Source organism: Engystomops pustulosus, chromosome 1 (genome assembly GCF_040894005.1).
Source record: "Engystomops pustulosus chromosome 1, aEngPut4.maternal, whole genome shotgun sequence".
In the NCBI taxonomy this organism is placed as follows: Eukaryota; Metazoa; Chordata; class Amphibia; order Anura; family Leptodactylidae; genus Engystomops; species Engystomops pustulosus.
Window position 1 is genome coordinate 172,309,896 of NC_092411.1, and position 22,785 is coordinate 172,332,680.

Below are 22,785 nucleotides of genomic sequence, written 5' to 3' on the forward strand. Positions count from 1 at the left end.
GAAATAGATTGAGTGCCTGTATGTGGCAGTCCAAAAAAGTTTTCAAACCAGAGGAGCAGGTAGGTGGCCCTCCAGAAAATGGAATAGATTGAGTGCCTGTATGTGGCAGTCCAAAAAAGTTTTCAAACCAGAGGAGCAGGTAGGTGGCCCTCCAGAAAAATGAAATAGATTGAGTGCCTGTATGTGGCAGTCCAAAAAAGTTTTCAAACCAGAGGAGCAGGTAGGTGGCCCTCCAGAAAAATGAAATGGATTGAGTGCCTGTATGTGGCAGTCCAAAAAAGTTTTCAAACCAGAGGAGCAGGTAGGTGGCCCTCCAGAAAAATGGAATAGATTGAGTGCCTGTATGTGGCAGTCCAAAAAAGTTTTCAAACCAGAGGAGCAGGTAGGTGGCCCTCCAGAAAAATGAAATAGATTGAGTGCCTGTATGTGGCAGTCCAAAACAGTTTTCAAACCAGAGGAGCAGGTAGGTGGCCCTCCAGAAAAATGGAATAGATTGAGTGCCTGTATGTGGCAGTCCAAAAAAGTTTTCAAACCAGAGGAGCAGGTAGGTGGCCCTCCAGAAAAATGAAATAGATTGAGTGCCTGTATGTGGCAGTCCAAAAAAGTTTTCAAACCAGAGGAGCAGGTAGGTGGCCCTCCAGAAAAATTGAATAGATTGAGTGCCTGTATGTGGCAGTCCCAAAAATTGTTTAAAACAGAGGACCGGGTAGGTGGCCCTCCAGAAAAATTAAATGCATAAAGTACTATAGCTAGAGCCAGTGGGCCCTGTCAAAAAATAGCCAGTTTCCTCTGCTTTAGTGTACAAAGAGGAGGAGAAGGAGGAAAATGAGGAGGAGGAGGAGTGCATAAATTATTCAGGTTGAGCTTCCTTCACCTGGTGGAGATTGGAAATTATGAGAAATCCAGGCTTTATTCATCTTAATAAGCGTCAGCCTGTCAGCGCTGTCAGTCAACAGGCGTGTACGCTTATCGGTGATGATGCCACCAGCTGCACTGAAAACCCGCTCGGACAAGACGCTAGCGGCAGGGCAGGCAAGAACCTCCAAGGCGTACAGTGCCAGTTCGTGCCACATGTCCAGCTTTGAAACCCAGTAGTTGTAGGGAGCTGTGTGATCATTTAGGACGATGGTATGGTCAGCTACGTACTCCCTCACCATCTTTCTGTAAAGATCAGCCCTACTCTGCCGAGACTGGGGACAGGTGACAGTGTCTTGCTGGGGTGACATAAAGCTGGCAAAAGCCTTGTAAAGCGTACCCTTGCCAGTGCTGGACAAGCTGCCTGCTCGCCTACTCTCCCTCGCTACTTGTCCCGCAGAACTACGCACTCTGCCGCTAGCGCTGTCAGAAGGGAAATACTGTTTCAGCTTGTGCACCAGGGCCTGCTGGTATTCATGCATTCTCACACTCCTTTCCTCTCCAGGGATGAGAGTGGAAAGATTTTGCTTGTACCGTGGGTCCAGGAGAGTGAATACCCAGTAATCGGTGCTGGAATAAATTCTTTGAACGCGAGGGTCACGGTCTAGGCAGCCTAACATGAAATCTGCCATATGCGCGTAAGAATTCAGTACCAACGCGTAAGAATTCACTCCCCTCACTGGCCTGACTGTCCATTTCCTCCTCCTCCAACTCCTCCAACTCCTCTTCTTCTGCCCATACACGCTGAACAGTGAAGGACTCAACAATGGTCCCCTCTTCTGTCTCGCCAACATTCTCCTCCTCTTCCTCCTCATCCTCCTCCACCTCCACCTCCTCCGATATGCGCTGAGAAACAGACCTAAGGGTGCTTTGGCTATCAACAAGGGAATCTTCTTCCCCCGTCTCTTGTGACGAGCGCAAAGCTTCCGACTTCATGCTGATCAGAGAGTTTTTCAACAGGCCAAGCAGCGGGATGGTGAGGCTGATGATGGCGGCATCGCCACTGACCATCTGTGTTGACTCCTCGAAGTTACTCAGCACCTGACAGATATCAGACATCCACGTCCACTCCTCATTGTAGACTTAAGAAGCTGACTGACCTGACTACCAGTTCTGGTGGAAGTTGACATCTGGCAGTCTACAATCGCTCTGCGCTGCTGGTAAACTCTGGATAACATGGTTAATGTTGAATTCCACCTCGTGGGCACGTCGCACAACAGTCGGTGAGCGGGCAGTTGGAGGCGGCGCTGCGCTGCCCTGAGAGTGCCAGCATCTGTGCTGGACTTCCTGAAATGCGCACAGATGCGGCGCACCTTTGTGAGCAAATCAGACAGATTGGGGTATGTCTTGAGGAAACGCTGAACTATCAGATTTAACACATGGGCCAGGCATGGCACATGTGTCAGTCTGCCGAGTTGCAGAGCCGCCACCAGGTTACGGCCGTTGTCACACACAACCATGCCTGGCTTCAGGTTCAGGGGTGCCAGCCACAGATCAGTCTGCGCCCTGATGCCCTGTAATAGTTCTTGGGCGGTGTGCCTTTTATCGCCTAGGCTCAGCAGTTTGAGCACCGCCTGCTGTCGCTTAGCGACGGCACTGCTGCTGTGCCTAGAGCTAGCGACTGATGGCGCCATGCCCACGGATGGTAGTTTGGAGGAGGAGGAGGGGTGGGAGGAGGAGGAGGCATAGTAGGCCTGAAAGACCTGGACCGAGGTAGGCCCCGCAATCCTCGGCGTCGGCAGTATATGACCAGCCGCAGGGTCAGACTCGGTCCCAGCCTCCACCAAGTTAACCCAATGTGCCGTCAGCGATATATAGTGGCCCTGCCCGGCAGCAATCGTCCACGTGTCCGTGGTCAGGTGGACCTTGTCAGAAACGGCGTTGGTCAGGGCACGGATGATGTTGTCTGACACGTGCTGGTGCAGGGCTGGGACGGCACATCGGGAAAAGTAGTGGCGGCTGGGGACCGAATACCGAGGGGCGGCCGCTGCCATGAGGTTGCGAAAGGCCTCGGTCTCTACTAGCCTATAGGGCAGCATCTACAGGCTAAGCAATCTGGAGATGTGGACATTAAGGGCTTGGGCGTGCGGGTGGGTTGCACTATATTTGCGTTTCCGCTCCAGCGTCTGGGGTATGGAGAGCTGAACGCTGGTGGATGCTGTGGAGGATCGTGGAGGCGACGATGGGGTTTTTGTGGCAGGGTCCTGGGCAGGGGGCTGACTATCAGCTGACACAGGGGAAGGAGCAGTAGTGTGCACGGCCGGAGGTGAACGGGCTTGGTGCCACTGAGTGGGGTGTTTAGCATTCATATGCCTGCGCATACTGGTGGTAGTTAAGCTAGTAGTGGTGGAACCCCTGCTGATCCTGGTTTGGCAAAGGTTGCACACCACAGTCCGTCGGTCATCCGGTGTTTCCTTAAAGAACCTCCAGACTTCTGAAAATCTAGCCCTCGCCGCGGGAGCCCTCGCCACGGGAGCTTCACTACGTGACACATTTGGCGCTGATGCACCTGCTCTGGCCCTGCCTCTCCGTCTGGCCCCACCACTGCCTCTTCCAACCTGTTCTGGTCGAGGACTCTCCTCCGTCTCAGAAGCACTGTGTTCACCCGGCCTATCAACCCAGCTTGGGTCTGTCACCTCATCATCCTCCGATCCCTCAGTCTACTCCCCCTTCGGACTTCCTGCCCTGACAACAACTTCACCACTGTCTGACAACCGTGTCTCCTCATCGTCGGACACCTCTTTACACACTTCTTCCACTACGTCAAGAAGGTCATCATCACCCACAGACTGCGACTGGTGGAAAACCTGGGCATCGGAAAAATGCTCAGCAGCAACCGGACAAGTGGTTTGTGACTGTGGGAAGGGTCCAGAAAACAGTTCCTCAGAGTATGCCGGTTCAAATGCCAAATTTTCCTGGGAGGGGGCAGACTGGGGGGGGAGGAGGCTGAGGTGCAGGAGCTGGAGGAGTGCCGATTTCGGTGACATGGGTGGACTGCGTGGAAGACTGACTGGTGGACAAATTGCTCGAAGCATTGTCGGCAATCCACGACATCACCTGTTCGCACTGTTCTGGCCTCAACAGTGCTCTACCACGAGTCCCAGTAACTTCAGACATGAACCTAGGGAGTGTAGCTCTGCGGCGTTCCCCTGCTCCCTCATCAGCAGGTGGTGTCTCACCCCGCCCAGGACCACAGCCTCTGACCCCTGCAGTAGTTGGACGCCCACGTCCCCGCCCTCGTCCTCTACCCCTAGCCCTCGGGTTAAACATTTTGCAAATGAAAGTTATTATTTTTTTTTTGTGTTTTTTAGTTTTTAAAACCAAACGATGCTATCCTATTGCTATGGCTATTTTCTAGCCAAGTATGAAAGCACACTGCTATGCCAGATGAGATGACGCTGAGTTATGAAAAAATAAACGTAAAATAAAAAGGAAATGGCAGACTGTGCCTAATTGAAATCCAACCCCTAATAAATTTTCCCACTTCGGTCTTTGCGATGGATATGTGCGTCACTAAGCGGTAAACACAGCGGTCGCAAGTCTCACTACAAATTCCTCACAATTTGGTAGTAGATGCACTGCAGCAAGGACAGCCACCAGCATATCAACCAGAAATAAAATATATATAACGCTATTGTAGGCGTAAGTAAGCCGTTTGGATTCTCCTTTGGCTATTTTCTAGCCAAGTATGAAAGCACACTGATGAGATGACGCTGAGTTATGAAAAAATAAACGTAAAATAACAAGAAACTGGCAGAGTGTGCCTAATTGAAATCCAACCCCTAATAAATTTTCCCACTTCGGTCTTTGCGATGGATATGTGCGTCACTAAGCGCTAAACACAAAGGTCGCAAGTCTCACTACAAATTCCTCACAATTTGCTAGTAGATGCACTGCAGCAAGGACAGCCACCAGCAGATCAACCAGAAATAAAATATATATAACGCTATTGTAGGCGTAAGTAAGCCGTTTGGATTCTCCTTTGGCTATTTTCTAGCCAAGTATGAAAGCACACTGATGAGATGACGCTGAGTTATGAAAAAATAAACGTAAAATAAAAAGAAACTGGCAGACTGTGCCTAATTGAAATCCAACCCCTAATAAATTTTCCCACTTCGGTCTTTGCGATGGATATGTGCGTCACTAAGCGCTAAACACAGCGGTCGCAAGTCTCACTACAAATTCCTCACAATTTGGTAGTAGATGCACTGCAGCAAGGACAGCCACCAGCAGATCAACCATAAATAAAATATATATAACGCTATTGTAGGCGTAAGTAAGCCGTTTGGTTTCTCCTATGGCTATTTTTTAGCCAAGTATGAAAGCACACTGATGAGATGACGCTGAGTTATGAAAAAATAAACGTAAAATAAAAAGAAACTGGCAGACTGTGCCTAATTGAAATCCAACCCCTAATAAATTTTCCCACTTCGGTCTTTGCGATGGATATGTGCGTCACTAAGCGCTAAGCACAAAGGTCGCAAGTCTCACTACAAATTCCTCACAATTTGCTAGTAGATGCACTGCAGCAAGGACAGCCACCAGCAGATCAACCATAAATAAAATATATATAACGCTATTGTAGGCGTAAGTAAGCCGTTTGGTTTCTCCTATGGCTATTTTCTAGCCAAGTATGAAAGCACACTGATGAGATGACGCTGAGTTATGAAAAAATAAACGTAAAATAAAAATAAACTGGCAGACTGTGCCTAATTGAAATCCAACCCCTAATAAATTTTCCCACTTCGGTCTTTGCGATGGATATGTGCGTCACTAAGCGCTAAACACAAAGGTCGCAAGTCTCACTACAAATTCCTCACAATTTGCTAGTAGATGCACTGCAGCAAGGACAGCCACCAGCAGATCAACCAGAAATAAAATATATATAACGCTATTGTAGGCGTAAGTTAGCCGTTTGGATTCTCCTTTGGCTATTTTCTAGCCAAGTATGAAAGCACACTGATGAGATGACGCTGAGTTATGAAAAAATAAACGTAAAATAAAAAGAAACTGGCAGACTGTGCCTAATTGAAATCCAACCCCTAATAAATTTTCCCACTTCGGTTTTTGCGATGGATATGTGCGTCACTAAGCGCTAAACACAGAGGTCGCAAGTCTCACTACAAATTCCTCACAATTTGCTAGTAGATGCACTGCAGCAAGGACAGCCACCAGCAGATCAACCAGAAATAAAATATATATAACGCTATTGTAGGCGTAAGTAAGCCGTTTGGATTCTCCTATGGCTATTTTCTAGCCAAGTATGAAAGCACACTGATGAGATGACGCTGAGTTATGAAAAAATAAACGTAAAATAAAAAGAAACTGGCAGACTGTGCCTAATTGAAATCCAACCCTTAATAAATTTTCCCACTTCGGTCTTTGCGATGGATATGTGCGTCACTAACCGCTAAACACAAAGGTCGCAAGTCTCACTACAAATTCCTCACAATTTGCTAGTAGATGCACTGCAGCAAGGACAGCCACCAGCAGATCAACCAGAAATAAAATATATATAACGCTATTGTAGGCGTAAGTAAGCCGTTTGGATTCTCCTTTGGCTATTTTCTAGCCAAGTATGAAAGCACACTGATGAGATGACGCTGAGTTATGAAAAAATAAACGTAAAATAAAAAGAAACTGGCAGACTGTGCCTAATTGAAATCCAACCCCTAATAAATTTTCCCACTTCGGTCTTTGCGATGGATATGTGCGTCACTAAGCGCTAAACACAAAGGTCGCAAGTCTCACTACAAATTCCTCACAATTTGCTAGTAGATGCACTGCAGCAAGGACAGCCACCAGCAGATCAACCAGAAATAAAATATATATAACGCTATTGTAGGCATAAGTAAGCCGTTTGGATTCTCCTTTGGCTATTTCTAGCCAAGTATGAAAGCACACTGCTATGCCAGATGAGATGATGCTGAGTTATGAAAAAATAAAAAGTAAATGGCAGACTGTGCCTAATTGAAATCAAACCCCTAATAAATTTTCCCACTTTGGTGTTTGAGGTGGATATGTGTGTCACTAAGAGCTAAACACAATGGTAGCAAGTCCCCCTGCAAATTCCTCCCAATATGGTACTAGCTGCAAATAAAAAAAAAAAAAAGTATAACGTTATTGTAGCCCTAAGAAGGGCTGTTGGGTTCTTGTAGAATCACTCCTGCCTAACAGTAAGCTAATAGAACACCCTAACGCTTTCCCTGACCAGCAGCAGCTCTCTCCCTAGCGGCATCCAGACACAGAATGATCCGAGCAGCGCGGGCAGCGGCTAGTCTATCCCAGGGTCACCTGATCTGGCCAGCCAACCACTGCTATCGACGTGTAAGGGTACCACGTCATGCTGGGTGGAGTGCAGAGTCTCCTGGCTTGTGATTGGCTCTGTTTCTGGCCGCCAAAAAGCAAAACGGCGGGAGCTGCCATTTTCTCGAGCGGGCGAAGTATTCGTCCGAGCAACGAGCAGTTTCGAGTACGCTAATGCTCGAACGAGCATTAAGCTCGGACGAGTATGTTCGCTCATCTCTAACCCTTAGGCCAAAGGTTCCAAAACCACGGCAAACAACAAGGGGGTGCCCTTCCACTTGCCCTTGCCATTGATTATAAAGCAACTTAATCCAGTTAATTCATTCCAGTTAATAAAATTCGGACATAGTCCCACTCAAAAGCTTTGACCACATCAAGCAAGGCCATCATTTTGCTTCCTACTTAAGCTCTTTAAACAACAATATCCTGTCCCTCAAAGAACTAGGCAACAACCCTGCTTCAAAGGAATAGTTATAAACCCTCAACAATTCTGGAAGTAATATTCTATATATATTAGAAAGAACTTCCATCATCTCCATCTTAATACCCACGAATTCTGAAGTATACAAATGTGAAAAATACAATCTAATTCTTCCCTTATTTTATCTTGGACAACCAAAAGCTGGCTGTTTATCGCTAAAGATTAGAGATGAGAGAACATACTCATCTGAGCTTGATGCTCGTTCGAGCATTAGCGTACTCGAAACTGCTCGTTGCTCGGACGAATATTTCGCCAGCTGGATAAAATTGCATCTCCCGCCGTTTTGATTTTTGGCGGCCAGAAACAGAGCCGATCACAAGCCAGGAGACTCTGCACTCCACCCAGCATCACGTGGTACACTTACACGTCGATAGCAGTGGTTGGCTGGCCTGATCAGGTGACCCTGGAATATACTAGCCCCAGCCCGCGCTGCTCGCATCATTCTCTGTCTGGATGCCATTAGGGAGAGAGCTGCTGCTGCTGCAGGGATAGCGTTAGGGTGTTATATTAGCTTACTGTTAGGCAGGAGTGAGTCTACAAGAACCCAACAGCCCTTGTTAGGGCTAGAATATTTTTCTTTTCTTTGCTTGAGGCTGGGCTTGCTGGCACTAGTAGTGCAGCTAGTACCATATTGTGACGAATTTGCAGGGAGACTTGCGAACGTTATATTTAGCTCTTAGTGACACACATATCGATCTCAAACACCTAAGTGGGACAATTTATTAGAGGTTTGATCGAATTAGGCACAGTCTGCCGATTTTTTTTTTTTTTTTTAACTGAAAGTCGCAGGCACAGCACAAAATCCTGTTGTGTGCTGTCAGTGTAGGTTAGAAACTAGCCATACAAGAACCCAACAGGCCTTCTTAGGGCTACAATAGCGTTATATATTTTATTTTTTGCTTGTCGATGGCCTTGCTGGCACTAGTAGTGCAGCTAGTACCATATTGTGACGAATTTGCAGGGAGATTTGCGAACGTTCTATTTAGCTCTTAATGACACACATATACATCTCAAACACCTAAGTGGGACAATTTATTAGGGGTTTGATTGAATTAGGCCAGTCATCACAGGCACAGCACAAAATCCTGTTGTGTGCTATCAGTGTAGGTTGGAAACTAGCCATAGCAATCATCATCATCTTCTGTGGTTGCTGTGTGATTTCTTCATATCGTTTTGTTAAAAAAAAAAAACACCAAAAAAAACAAAAAATAAAAACACAAACAAACAAAAATTTTTTTTAACAATTTACACTTGAATTTTGAAAATGATGAACCTGAGGGGTAGAGGACGAGGGTGTGGGCATCCAACTACTGCAGGGGTCAGAGGCCGTGGTTCTGGGCGGGGTGAGACACCACCTGCTGATGAGGGAGCAGGAGAACGCCGCAGAGCTACACTCCCTAGGTTCATGTCTCAAGTTACTGGGACTCGTGGTAGAGCACTGTTGAGGCCAGAACAGTGTGAACAGGTGATGTCGTGGATTGCGGACAATGCTTCTAGCCATTTGTCCACCAGTCAGGCTTTCACGCAGTCCACCCATGTCACTGAAATCAGCACTCCTCCAGCTCCTCCACCTCAGCCTCCTTCCCCCCAGTCTGCCCCCTCCCAGGAAAATTTGGCATTTGAACCGGCATACTCTGAGGAACTGTTTTCTGGACCCTTCCCAGAGTCACAAACCACTTGTCCGGTTGCTGCTGAGCTCTTTCCCGATGCTCAGGTTTTCCACCGGTCGCAGTCTGTCGGTGATGATGACATTGTTGACGTCGTGGAAGAAGTGTGTAAAGAGGTGTCGGATGATGAGGAGACACGGTTGTCCGACAGTGGTGAAGTTGTTGTCAGGGCAGGAAGTCCGAGGGGGGAGCAGACTGAGGAATCGGAGGATGATGAGGTGACAGACTCAAGCTTGGTTGATAGGCGGGGTGAACACAGTGCTTCTGAGATGGAGGCGAGTCCTGGACGAGAACAGGTTGGAAGAGGCAGTGGTGTGGCCAGATGGAGAGGCAGGGCCAGAGCTGGTGCATCAGCGCCAAATGTTTCACGTAGTGAAGCTCCCGTGGCGAGGGCTAGATTTTTGGAAGTCTGGAGGTCCTTTAAAGAAACACCGGATGACAGTGGTGGGCAACCTGTGCCACACCAGCATCAGCAGGGTTTCCACCACTACCAGCTTAACCACCACCAGTATGCGCAGGCATATGAATGCTAAACACCCCACTCAATGGAACCAAGGCTGTTCACCTCCGGCCGGGCACACCACTGCTCCTGTGTCATCTGCTGCCTCTGCTAGTCAGCCCCCTGCCCAGGACCCCGACTGTGCAAAAACCACACCTTCGCCTCCACGATCCTCCAAAGCATCCACCAATGTCTCCATGCGCAGCGTTCAGCTGTCTATACCCCAGACACTGGAGCGCAAGAGGAAATACAGTGCAACCCACCCACACGCCCAAGCCCTCAACGTTTACATCTACAAATCACTCAGCCTGGAGATGCTGCCTTATAGGCTGGTAGAGACCAAGGCCTTTCGCAACCTCATGGCGGCGGCCTCCCCTCGGTATTCGGTCCCCAGCAGCCACTACTTTTCCCGAAGTGCCGTCACAGCCCTGCACCAGCATGTGTCAGACAACATCATCTGTGCCCTGACCAAAGCTGTTTCTGACAAGGTCCACCTGACCACGGACACGTGGACGATTGCTGTCGGGCAGGGCCACTATATTTCGCTGACGGCACATTGGGTTAACTTTGTGGAGGCTGGGACTGAGTCTGACCCTGGGGCTGGTCATATACTGCCGACGCCGAGGATTGCGGGGCCTACCTCGGTCCAGGTCTCTCAGGCCTACTATGCCTCCTCCTACTCCCACCCCTCCTCCACCTCCTCCTCCGAATTACCATCTGTGGGCATGGTACCATCAGTCGGTAGCTCTAGGCACAGCAGCAGTGCAGTCGCTAAGCGACAGCAGGCGGTGCTCAAACTGCTGAGCCTAGGCGATAAAAGGCACACCACCCAAGAGCTATTACAGGGCATCAGGGCGCAGACTGATCTGTGGCTGGCACCGCTGAACCTGAAGCCAGGCATGGTTGTGTGTGACAACGACCGTAAACTGATGGTGGCTCTGCAACTTGGCAGACTGACACATGTGCCATGCTTGGCCCATGTGTTAAATCTCATAGTTCAGCGGTTCCTCAAGACATACCCCAATCTGTCTGATTTGCTCACAAAGGTGCGCCGCATCTGTGCGCATTTCAGGAAGTCCAGCACAGATGCAGCCACTCTCAAGGCAGCGCAGCGCCGCCTCCAACTGCCCGCTCACCGACTGTTGTGCGACGTGCCCACGAGGCGGAATTCAACATCAACCATGTTATCCAGAGTTTACCAGCAGCGCAGAGCGATTGTAGACTGCCAGATGTCAACTTCCACCAGAACTGGTAGTCAGGTCAGTCAACTTCCTCAAGTCTACAATGAGGAGTGGACGTGGATGTCTGATATCTGTCAGGTGCTGAGTGACTTTGAGGTGTCAACACAGATGGTCAGTGGCAATGCCGCCATCATCAGCCTCACCATCCCGCTGCTTGGCATGTTGAAAAACTCTCTGGTCAGCATGAAGTCGGAAAGGAAAGGATATCCATATATGGACTTCGCAGATGTGTTTTCCAAGATACAAGCTGAGACACTACCTCCACATCGTTCCTTTGATTGCCCTGTGGATCTCCTTCCGGGTGCCACTCTCCCCAGAGGTAGGGTCTATCCGCTTTCTGTTCCTGAGATGGCTGCTATGTCTGAATACATCAAGGAGAATCTGCAGAGGGCTTTCATACGCAAGTCCTCCTCTCCGGCTGGTGCAGGATTCTTCTTTGTCACCAAGAAAGACGGCTCCTTACGTCCCTGTATAGACTATACAGTTTTGGCTCAGTTTTGGCTCTGCTCGCTCAGTTTGGGCTTGTGATTCTAAGTGGCTAGTGAACTTAAGTGAGTTGAAAAAAGCGGAGATTTGTGTGTGTTAAGAGTGAATCTGTTGTTTGGGTGATTGTGGACTGCGTATATAGGTAATAGCAAGGCACTTTTCTTAGTGTCACAATTTAAATAGATTTTTTTTTTCCTTTCTTTGCCTGGTCTGCTAATTGGGAGGAGGGATTAGTGTTCACACCTGATAAATTAAGGTCTAGCAACTCACTTTTGAGCTCGCTCAGTTTTGGCTGTGATTCTAAGTGGCTAGTGAACTTAAGTGAGTTGAAAAAAGCGGAGGTTTGTGTGTGTTAAGAGTGAATCTGTTGTTTGGGTGATTGTGGACTGCGTATATAGGTAATAGCAAGGCACTTTTCTTAGTGTCACAATTTAAATAGATTTTTTTTTTCCTTTCTTTGCCTGGTCTGCTAATTGGGAGGAGGGATTAGTGTTCACACCTGATAAATTAAGGTCTAGCAACTCACTTTTGAGCTCGCTCAGTTTTGGCTGTGATTCTAAGTGGCTAGTGAACTTAAGTGAGTTGAAAAAAGCGGAGATTTGTGTGTGTTAAGAGTGAATCTGTTGTTTGGGTGATTGTGGACTGCGTATATAGGTAATAGCAAGGCACTTTTCTTAGTGTCACAATTTAAATAGATTTTTTTTTTCCTTTCTTTGCCTGGTCTGCTAATTAGGAGGAGGGATTAGTGTTCACACCTGATAAATTAAGGTCTAGCAACTCACTTTTGAGCTCGCTCAGTTTTGGCTGTGATTCTAAGTGGCTAGTGAACTTAAGTGAGTTGAAAAAAAGCGGAGATTTGTGTGTGTTAAGAGTGAATCTGTTGTTTGGGTGATTGTGGACTGCGTATATAGGTAATAGCAAGGCACTTTTCTTAGTGTCACAATTTAAATAGATTTTTTTTTTCCTTTCTTTGCCTGGTCTGCTAATTAGGAGGAGGGATTAGTGTTCACACCTGATAAATTAAGGTCTAGCAACTCACTTTTGAGCTCGCTCAGTTTTGGCTGTGATTCTAAGTGGCTAGTGAACTTAAGTGAGTTGAAAAAAAGCGGAGATTTGTGTGTGTTAAGAGTGAATCTGTTGTTTGGGTGATTGTGGACTGCGTATATAGGTAATAGCAAGGCACTTTTCTTAGTGTCACAATTTAAATAGATTTTTTTTCCTTTCTTTGCCTGGTCTGCTAATTGGGAGGAGGGATTAGTGTTCACACCTGATAAATTAAGGTCTAGCAACTCACTTTTGAGCTCGCTCAGTTTTGGCTGTGATTCTAAGTGGCTAGTGAACTTAAGTGAGTTGAAAAAAGCGGAGTTTGAAAAAGAGAAGTCCACAGAACTGTAAGTAACCTACATTTTATATCTCTTGATTTATATACTCATCACAGTTTTGTTACTAGGATATGGTTAGCAAGATTGGTGGTATGCTCCAGTGCACACTCTGCCGCATGTATACACTGCTGGAGCAGGAGTTCCAGGATGAATACCGCTGTGACAGATGTGCCCATATTTTTCTACTGGAAGCTCGTGTTAGAGATCTGGAGGAAGATATTGCACGGCTGCGAGCAATTGACAATCTTGAGAGGAGTATGCTGCTCACTGAGCAAGAAATAAGTGGGGTAGAAGTGGAGGATGGAGAGGTAAGCCAGCAGGACCAGGTGGGTAGCTGGGTTACTATAAATAGAGGGGGTAGGAAGGGGTCAAAGAAAAGGAAGGCCAACTCTGACTCTGAACATCCAAGCAAAATTGCAAAATTGTGCAATGATGTAAGGACGTCAGTGTCAGAAATGGCAGCCCTAGCGGATCCTGCTCTCCCTCACAGCCGGGGGAGCAGACCAGCTAGTAGTAGGGTGGATGGGAGTGCAGGCAAGCCAAGGCAGCTAGTGGTTGTAGGGGACTCTATAATCAGGAAGGCAGATAGAATAATTTGTCGCCAGGACCGCCTCAACCGAATGGTTTGCTGTCTCCCTGGTGCCAGGGTTCAGCATGTGGTGGAAAGGGTGGATAAATTACTGGGAGGGGCTGGGGATGACCCAGCTGTCATGGTCCATGTTGGTACCAATGACAGAATAGATGGTAGGTGGAGGAGCCTGAAGAATAATTTTAAAGAACTAGGTTCAAAGCTTAAGGAAAGGACCTCCAAGGTAGTATTCTCCGGAATCCTACCTGTGCCATGCGCTACACAGAGCAGACAGCGGGAGCTCAGGGAGTTAAATGCATGGCTCAGATCCTGGTGTAGAGCAGAGGGATTTGGGTTTCTAGAGCATTGGGCTGACTTTTCACTGGGGTACAAGCTGTTTTCTGCAGATAACTTGCACCTAAGTGGAAGGGGGGCTGCTGTGCTGGGGGAGAAGATCCTAGCAGGGGTGGCGGAGTATTTAAACTAGGATCGGGGGAGGAGGAAAAGGAAAACACTGAAGGGGTAGACAGGTCAGAGAGGGGGCAGGTTATGTTGGTGGGTGGTGAGGTGGGCGGTGTATGTGGGACCAAGGCGGTGGATAAGGAGATCCACAAGTTGCAGAACAGTGGTGAGGATATATGTGCCAGTAAAATTACTTTAAATCAGATAAATAACTGTGGAAAATTAAATTGTATGTTCACAAATGCCAGAAGTATCACAGGCAAAATGGGCGAGCTTGAGGCTCTGATATTAGAGGAACAGTTAGATGTTGTTGGTGTAGTAGAGACATGGCTTGATGCATCGCATTATTGGGTTGTTAATATTCAAGGTTTTACACTCTTTCAGACAGACAGGGCAAATAGGAGGGGAGGTGGTGTATGTCTGTATGTCAGAAGAGACTTAAAAGCGATTGTGAATGAGTCAGTGGTCTCAGAAGAGTGTGAGAAGGCTGAAACTTTGTGGGTTGAAATTCAAAGCCAAGAGAGCTTTGAGAAAATTATTTTTGGTGTAATTTATAGACCCCCTAACATCTCTGAGGAAATAGAGGGTCACCTATATAAACAGATGGAGCGGGCAGCACAGGAGGGGACCGTAGTGATAATGGGAGACTTTAACTTTCCAAATATAAATTGGGGTCAGGGCTCGTCTTCATCTATGAAGGTGAAACATTTTATGAACATTCTTCAGGATAATTTTATGGTGCAGCTTGTAGAAGATCCCACAAGAGGTGACGCATTGTTGGACCTTGTGATTTCTAACAATGAGGAGATTGTCCAAAATGTCAGTATCAGGGAACCCCTTGGGAACAGCGATCATAATATAATTATTTTCCTCTTAAACTTTAAAAAGCAGAAACAGGTGGGAAAATCAAAAACTTTGAATTTTAAGAGGGCTAATTTCCAAAAATTCAGGGCTGCAATACAGGATATAGACTGGGATCAGATTCTGTCAAATGATGATACTAATGTTAAATGGGAGAAATTCAAATCTATCCTGGGTTTTTATACTTCTAAATTTATTCCAATAGGTTACAAGTATAGACGGGCTAGATTACACCCCGCGTGGCTTACAGCTACAGTTAAAAGGGCAATTAATGAGAAAAAGAGGGGATTTAAAAAATATAAATCTGACGGGTCACCAGAGGCTTTCAATACTTACAAAAAACTTACCAAAATCTGTAAAAAAGAAATCAAATCAGCCAAAATACAAAATGAAAGACAGGTGGCTAAAGATAGCAAAACAAATCCCAAGAAATTTTTTAGGTATATCAACGCAAAAAAAATGGGTCAGAACAGGTTGGACCCCTTTATTCTGAAAATGGGGCATTGGTGACTGGAGACCAAGAGAAGGCGGAGTTACTTAATAGGTTTTTTAGCTCCGTTTATACAATAGAAGAGAGAACTTCTGACGTGGGTGGTGCCAGTGCGGTTCATGCACCCTGTAATATAATAGACTGGCTAAATGTAGACATTATCCAATCTAAGCTCAATAAAATCAATGTGTACAAAGCTCCTGGACCAGATGGGTTACACCCCAGAGTTCTTAAAGAACTCAGTTCTGTTATTGCTGTACCACTGTCTAAAATCTTCAGGGACTCCATAATGTCTGGTGTGGTGCCAAGTGACTGGCGCAAGGCAAATGTGGTGCCAATATATAAAAAGGGCTCTAGAACTTCGCCTGGCAATTACAGGCCTGTAAGCTTAACTTCCATTGTGGGGAAAGTATTGGAAGGGTTAGTAAAAGACTATATACTGGAGTATGTGACATCAAATAGAATAATAAGTGATAGCCAGCATGGGTTTACTAAGAATAGAAGTTGTCAAACTAACCTTATCTGCTTTTATGAAGAGGTGAGCAGATGCCTGGATGGAGGAGCAGCTGTGGATATTGTGTTCTTGGACTTTGCAAAGGCATTTGACACTGTCCCTCATAGACGCCTGATGGGTAAAATTAGGGCTATTGGTTTGGCAGAAATCATTTGCAATTGGATTGAAAACTGGCTGAAGGATCGTATCCAGAGAGTTGTGGTCAATGATTCATACTTGGAATGGTCACCAGTTATGAGTGGTGTACCTCAGGGTTCTGTGCTTGGCCCCCTACTATTTAATATATTTATTAATGATATAGAGGTAAGAATTAATAGCACTGTGTCTATTTTTGCAGATGACACCAAACTGTGTAGTGTAATACAGTCTATGGAGGATGTTCATAGGCTGCAGGGTGACTTGGACAAACTGAATGTTTGGTCATCCACTTGGCAAATGAGGTTTAATGTGGATAAATGTAAGGTTATGCACCTGGGGGCCAATAATCCAAAGGCAAAATATGTCCTTGGGGGAGTAAATCTGGGAGAGTCCCTTGTTGAGAAGGACCTGGGGGTACTAGTGGATCATAAATTGAATAACAGCATGCAATGTCAATCAGCTGCCTCTAAAGCTAGTAGGATCTTGTCATGTATCAAAAGTGGTATGGACTCTCGTGATAGGGATGTAATATTACTACTATACAAGGCACTGGTTCGGCCACACCTGGAATATGCTGTCCAGTTCTGGGCACCGGTACATAAAAAGGATGCCCTGGAGCTGGAGAGGGTTCAACGTAGAGCCACAAAAATGATAAGGGGTATGGAGGGTCTTGGTTATGAGGAAAGATTAAAACAACTAGATTTATTTAGTCTGGAAAAGAGACGACTATGAGGGGACATGATTAATTTATTTAAATATATGAATGGTCCATACAAAAAATATGGTGGTAAGTTGTTTCAGATTAGATCAAATCAAAAGACGAGGGGGCACTGTCTCCGTTTGGAGAAATCAAGGTTTAATCACCGGAGGCGACAGGGCTTTTTTACTATGAGAACGGTCAATCTGTGGAATAGCCTGCCTCAGGCGCTGGTCACAGCAGAGACAGCAGAGAGCTTTAAGAAGGGTCTAGATGCCTTTTTACACCTAAATAACATTGATGGTTATGTTATATAGAATTGTTTCCCCTAAATCCCTTCCTCATCCAATCCCATCCCTTCCTTGGTTGAACTTGATGGACAAGTGTCTTTTTTTCAACCGTATAAACTATGAAACTATGAAACTATCGTGGGCTGAATAAGATCACGGTTAAAAACTGATACCCCTTGCCGTTGATCACGGAACTCTTTGATTGCCTGCGCGGCGCCAAGGTGTGCTCCAAACTGGATATTCGGGGTGCTTACAATCTCATCCGGATCCGCAAAGGTGACGAGTGGAAGACGGCGTTTAATACCCGGGATGGGCATTTTGAATATTTAGTAATGCCCTTTGGACTGTGTAATGCCCCTGCTGTGTTTCAAGAATTTGTTAATGACATTTTCCGGGACCTCCTCTATACATGTGTCGTGGTCTACCTGGATGACATCCTGGTGTACTCTCCGGACCTTGAATCCCACCAGAGACACGTACGCCAAGTTCTTGATCGACTTCGTGCCAACCATCTCTACGCCAAACTGGAGAAATGCCAGTTTCACCAGCACAGTCTTCCATTTCTTGGTTATATAATTTCCGACAAAGGCCTCCAGATGGATCCCGCAAAACTGTCAACAGTTCTTCAGTGGCCACGCCCAGAGGGCCTCCCAGCCATACAGAGGTTCCTGGGGTTTGCAAATTATTATCGACAGTTTATTCCCCATTTCTCCACTGTGGTGTCTCCCATCGTGGCCCTCACTAAGAAGGGTGCCAATCCACGTTCCTGGTCTCTTACAGCTGAAGAGGCCTTCTCCAAGTTAAAGTCCGCTTTTGCCTCAGCTCCAGTACTCTCTAGGCCTGATACCGACAAACCTTTCTTTCTTGAGGTGGATGCGTCCTCCGTGGGAGCTGGAGCGGTCCTCACCCAAAAAGGGCCCAGGGGCCGAACTTCCACTTGCGGCTTCTTTTCAAAAACATTTTCCCCAGCTGAAAGAAATTATTTGATTGGTGACCGAGAGCTCTTGGCCATTAAACTTGCTCTGGGGGAATGGCGGTATCTTCTGGAGGGTGCTCTTCATCCTGTATGTGTGTTCACTGACCACAAGAACTTGTTATACCTCCAGTCAGCCCAGCGCCTGAATCCCAGGCAAGCCCGGTGGTCATTGTTCTTTTCCCGTTTCGACCTGCTAATCCATTTTCGTCCGGCTGACAAGAACGTCAAGGCTGATGCTCTATCCCGTGCTTCTGATGTGATTGGAGAGGAACCAGCTCCTCGGCATATAATTTCTCCGGACCAGCTTGTTGTTGCAGCTCCTGTTGATCTTCGGCAGCTACCTCCTGGCAAGACATATGTTAGACCTGCTCTTCGGAAGAGAATTTTGTCTTGGGGACATTCTTCCCGTGTGGCTGGGCACCCTGGGGTGCAACGCACCATGGCCCTCATCTCCCGCTACTACAGGTGGCCTGACCTGGTCAAAGATGTTCGGGAGTTTGTGGCATCCTGCTCCTCCTGTGCCCGCAACAAAGCCACTCGTCTCAAGCCAGCTGGACTGTTATTACCGTTACCGATACCCAGTCGCCCGTGGTCCCACGTGGCAATGGATTTTGTCACTGATCTGCCTGTCTCCTCGGGCTGTACTGTCATCTGGGTGGTGACGGACCGGTTTTCGAAGATGTCACATTTTGTTCCTCTTCCAGGTCTTCCGTCTTCTCCACAGCTTGCCAGCCTTTTCTTCAGACATATCTTCCGGCTGCATGGTCTTCCGCTGCACATCGTGTCCGATCGTGGAGTCCAGTTTGTGTCAAAATTCTGGCGTTCCTTGTGTAATCAACTGCAGGTCAACCTTGACTTTTCTTCTGCCTATCACCCTCAGTCTAATGGTCAAGTGGAGAGGGTGAACCAGACTTTGGGCTGCTATCTCCGTCACTTCGTCTCAGCCCGTCAGGACAACTGGGCTGACCTCCTACCCTGGGCTGAGTTCTCATATAATTCCCTGGACTCTGGGTCTACTGGCTTGTCTCCGTTCTTCGTGGTCTATGGACGTACTCCTCGCCCTCCTCTTCCGCTGTCTACTCCCTCTGATGTCCCTGCAGTTGAGGATCTGCTGCTGGACCTCAACTCTATTTGGGACCAGACCCGCCAGTCTCTTCTGCGAGCTACAAACCGTATCAAGACCCAGGCTGATAAGAGGCGTCGGGCTCCTCCCATCTTTTCTCCTGGTGAAAAAGTATGGTTGTCTTCCAGATACGTCCGACTCAAGATACCTAGCTACAAGCTCGGTCCCCGGTTCCTTGGTCCTTTCGAGGTAATCAAGCGCATCAATCAAGTGGCCTACAAACTCCGCCTTCCTCCTTCTATGCGCATACCGAACTCCTTCCATGTCTCCTTCCTGAAGCCTGTCATCCTGAACCGTGAGATCAGTGATGTCAATGCAAAATTACTACCCTCTCCACTCTTTTGCGGAGTTTCTACATGTATCCACGTTTAACAGAACAGGTTCTGTTGTAATCTATGGAGTCATCTGCTGTCAGTGTAAAAAGAGTGCACTCTTTGATGTGGGATCTTGGCCCTCAGCTCAGTCCTTTTGAGCTTGCACAGAAGTTGCCTTCTAAGGCTGCGTTTCCACTTTGGTCAAGTTGGCCCCTGTAAGTGCACATGGAATTGAAGAGTGAAGCTATTCTAAGAGCAGTGGCTGTCATGTGCGTGTCATACTAAAACACAGCATTGTTGGAAGACCAAACCACACTCCGTATACATATTTGAGCGTGGCACAACACCCTACAGGCTCTCTGCAGCCAGGAAATACCTTTTTTTAAACGTGATTCGACATGACTCGATTTGGGTCACTTTAACATACTAAATATCTAATTTACATAATTAGCGCAACATCATTAGATCGATATAAAAAAGGCAATAAAATAAAATATTCATGGTGTACAAAGTGCTCAAAGAAAATCTACCATTTTTATGCATTATGAAGCAAACATACCTTGAGAATGCTGTAGTTACACTGATGCAGGATCATATCTTGTTTAATCCCTGTGCTGAGTGGTTTTGCTGAAAAAACAATTATAACATTCAGGACCCCGGGAAAGCTGGGTGCTTCTGGCTGCCATACATAAACACATTACACATGGAGCTTCTGGAACTGTCCAGACAGGACTAATCAACCTGAGCTGGATCCCTCATACACAGCAGTTGGCCTGCAGTCAGGCACAACACAGTGATTACATTATTCTCCGATTGCAGTGCATAACTAATATGAGAGGAAAAGTGACGAGCCAAGCAAAGGAGCAACAGAGCCTCATTATCCTGAATTTTATCATTGTTTTTTCAGCAAAACCACTCAGCTCAGGGATTAAACAAAATATGCTTCTGCATCAGTGTAGCTACCGCATTCTCAAGGTATGCTTGGTTCCTAATGCAGAAAGTCAAATAGTAGAGTTTAAACAATAAAGTGACTAGAGCATAGTAGTGATTATAAAACATACCAAACAAGGTAATCAGAGATCACTCTGCAAGCTCTGCAAGATAAAACAACAAAACCAACTATCGGCGTGTGAATAGATGGACCTAGTGTGCTTCAAAAGCAAGTCTGGAACATGCTTGTGATCAGGAATGAGTACCACAGATTTTCGATTGTTTACTTGCAAAACACATGGTGCATGTTTCCTATTGCAAGGCCTTCAGTGTCAATGGATATGTGACCAGGCGAAGCTCCTCCCAGCTGCCTTTAAAATGCTTTTCAAAGCGTAATTCAAACACAGCATGTGAACGAGGCCCAAGGGGCCCTGAACCTCTTACATGGCCCAGGGCCCATGGTACCCTTAATCTGCCCCTGTACTTCTTGCACAGGATGTGCTTGAGGTACGATTACATATACATAAAACCCCTCCCCCTTTTAAATTTGTATGATCAATCTTAAAAAAAACAGTCCAGTCATAGTTATTGTCTGTCCTATACCCACTTTATTTTCTCCCCCAACATTAAAGGAGATCTACCACTAGGAATCTACCATCAGAAGTAGATGTGATGGAAGATTGCTCCTGCCTGACTCTGCCCTAATCAGTAAATTAATAATCCTAGAACCTAACCTCAGTTGTTAAAAACTTTATTTTGGTAATATGTAAATTACCCGCGAGAGGCCCAGAATGCCGGAGATCTTGTCCCTGTGGTCCGTGCTGCTAGCTATAACTTTCCCAGAGACTTTCAAGACTAGCAACAGACAGCGCCAACGTTTTTTTAATGTTTTTTAAGAGGTTGATTTCTTTTAAATGTATATGAAAAGATGGCAGATTCTTTGAGAGAGAAGAGGCTCTAGTGGTATTTAGCAGATGTCCTACCTACCTCCTCCACATAAGTTAAATTCAGCATAACTGATCTGAAAATTATCTAAAACCCTAGCTGTAGATATTGCTGGCGGACAGACTTGAGGTGAAGAGTTGAACCACTCCTTTCTGTGGTTATTGAAAATGGAGGCCGGCTCTAAGTTGTGATGTGAAACATTTAACATCACTATTGAATTGAAGGATTTTATACATGATAACAATTAAAAGTCAAGTCTAGTCAAGTCTAGTCAAGTCCACATAATTGCATCTAAAGCTTACATCACAGTTTTTTCAACTAACTTTCAATTATCTCCTACATCTGGTTTCCCATCAGTCATTTGTATTTAAGATCAGAGGTCAAATTTCAAAGACAAATGAGAATTACACAAAAAGGCAAGAGACAAGAAATATGTGGAGCTGCAAAAGGTGTCTACATGCTTCAGGCAGCAGGGCGAAAAAAAAAGACCACAGTCCATCCAGATAGATCCAGATATTACAAAATGCAATGAATAAAAAAAAGTGGAGAACTAAGCACTAACGTACTGAGACAAGTTACAACAAGATTTGTGTTATATTGTAACAGATGGAAAGAATACATTTTTGATAATATCAGAACATTTATGGAGGAGTAAATAAATCAGATTATTAACATTAGAATAGTAAAAATTATTAAGCATATTTTCATATTAACATTTATGATATGAAAAGACGAAAATCTCTCAAGCAATGAGAAACAACAATTTAGGAGAAACTTTACTGCTGTCCACGGTAAGTTTTACAATTACAAATGAAAGCTGTACAATGAACAACTTAAAATATACTTGAGGTGATTACATAAGTACATAAGAAGTACAGATGAAAGTATTAAATTTATAATTGGAGTAATTGCAGAAAAGAACAGACCACAACATATACCCTCTCACTGTTAATGGTCTCTGATTGTAAATTATGATATAATATGTACATACCAGAATGTTTAACTTCCACTTGCTTATTCCTTGAATTCCTTGAAGTGAGTTGCCGGTTTACAGCACAGTGATACTGATGTTTCTGGGTCCTGTGGTTTTGGTTTTATTTAAGCAATTTATCCAGTGGATGATTGTTTTGGCAGCTACAAGCCTTAACAAAAAAAAAAAAAAAAAGAAGCATTGACCTCACATAATTAAAGGGACTGTGTTAAAAAGCAGCACACTAAGACAGTCAAAAAGCTTTTTAGTATGTATACTTGAGTTTCTCAAGAATAATCATAGAGGGGTCAGCAGCGTATATGCTGCTTAGAGATGTCTTCCAGGAAAAGGGGGTCTAAAGCACGTGGTTGTGTAATTTGTTATAGTTGTTTCAGCAGCAAAGGGGTTAAATTGCCACAGGGGCAGTGGGCATGGCTGATGCTAAATAGGTAGGAAGGGCTAAGCTATGTTACAACCCTCTTTGGTACCTCTCCTAAAGCAGCATATTCCCATGGTATTCACTTTTAAAG

General features: G+C 45.8%; 1 protein-coding gene across 4 annotated transcripts in view; it reads right to left on the reverse strand.

Annotated features, from left to right (window-relative positions):
- Positions 1-22,585, reverse strand: part of ADAMTS10 (ADAM metallopeptidase with thrombospondin type 1 motif 10) — a 296,280-nt gene extending 273,695 nt beyond the window's left edge. For all 4 annotated transcript variants that reach the window (XM_072113884.1, XM_072113881.1, XM_072113882.1 and 1 more), the window contains exon 1: positions 22,277-22,585. The gene's annotated coding sequence lies outside the window, so the exon portion shown is untranslated. The remainder of the gene's footprint in view (positions 1-22,276) is intronic.
- Between the last annotated feature and the right edge of the window lie 200 nt (positions 22,586-22,785).